The 1,445-nt window shown below is 35.2% G+C and overlaps 1 protein-coding gene across 1 annotated transcript in view; it reads left to right on the forward strand.

Moving 5' to 3' along the window:
- Positions 1 to 1,445, forward strand: part of fbxo38 (F-box protein 38) — a 79,185-nt gene that overhangs the window by 63,449 nt on the left and 14,291 nt on the right. The window lies entirely within an intron of this gene.

The following is a 1,445-nucleotide window of genomic DNA, read 5'->3' on the forward strand; positions in this document are numbered from 1 at the left end:
TATATTTACTGAGAAAAATGGTGACGTGTTCAATACTTATTTTACCCGCTGTATATATATTTATATTTATTTCTTTATACTTTTTTTGTGGGGGTGGGGTTTAGAGTAATTCCATTGGCTCCATTTGTTTTTCTTTTTTGTTGGATTTTATGGGACAGTTTTCAAAATTGCATTAGTTTTTAACTCTACACCTTCTCTCTAAATTGACAAAAACTGATTTCTGATTTCTCTTGTCAATAAATTAATAGAAGAAAATTATTTCCTTTGGAAAAAAATATTCTTATTCTATAAATGTTTAAACATCCAGACCTTATCTTAATTTAGATGTATGACATCAAGTCTACAATCATTGTCACCTTTCAACTGTTTTGAAACCTTCTTGGTGGTCTTTGTTGTTATTTTTACTGTTTTTATTCATGATTCAATGGAATTGATTCTTGCTCTATTTCTGTAATAAATTACAATAAAAGACAAAGCTGGTTCCTCAACTTTTAAGTATTTTGGCCTGATATCTTCAGTCCTTGATCCAATAAATTGTCTTTATAAAGTGTTTTTCTTTTTACAAGCAACCATGGACATTTCACAACAACAGGATTGTGTTTTCTAATTTGACTTAACAGACAGTTTTTATCATATAATGAGCCAATTAGGGGGATTTTACAGCCAGGGACCCGACAGGCCTGTCGGTGTTCCAATCCGAGGCTTCAAGCCTCCAAGTGTGTTTTATACCTCCCAATGGGGAGATGTTTTATTTTGAAGGAGAAACCAGATACGGCTTGAATTTTTCTGACTTGGACTGAAGCAGACACAAAGTTACCTGAAAATAACACCTGTTCGCCAATGACCAGTAAGCGAGCCGACAACAGTTCTCTGACTGATCGGAGGTGAGCCAGCTTTTCTACTTTGAGGGTGTCTTAAGAAGTCCTCATCAGGTAAAAGCTGATGTGTTCGGAGTGACGTGTACTGTGGACCTGAGTCGAGAAAAGTCGTGCAGTTCTAGTTGACTCACACTTTGGTAAAAGTAAAGTAGTAGAAACACTAACATTACTTTTCTCCTCTTTCTTATTTCTTTGATTTGCCAAAACTGGAGCTAAACGTGCCAGTAAAATTGTTTGGTTGTGTAACATCAGAACTGACATTTTTACTGTTCTATATAAGTAATCTGAGTAATGTGGACTGAAAGTCGGACGCGAGTTTTATCCCATTTATCTCTGATGCTTGTTATAGAAATAACCACAATCAAGTGTAACTTATGATCTGTTCAATTTGTGTAAATAAATGATTGCATAGTCTTTTATGAATCAACTTGAACTCGTCTGAACGTTCACTTATTGTGTCACTTTTCACTTCGCACAGTCAAGATATTAATGAGTAATGAGAAATACCTTGGGTACGGTGCGCAGCGCTGCGGCTTCTGAATAAATGAAAATGATTTAACACAGTTG

Source organism: Austrofundulus limnaeus, unplaced genomic scaffold, assembly GCF_001266775.1.
Source record: "Austrofundulus limnaeus strain Quisiro unplaced genomic scaffold, Austrofundulus_limnaeus-1.0 Scaffold666, whole genome shotgun sequence".
NCBI lineage: Eukaryota > Metazoa > Chordata > Actinopteri > Cyprinodontiformes > Rivulidae > Austrofundulus > Austrofundulus limnaeus.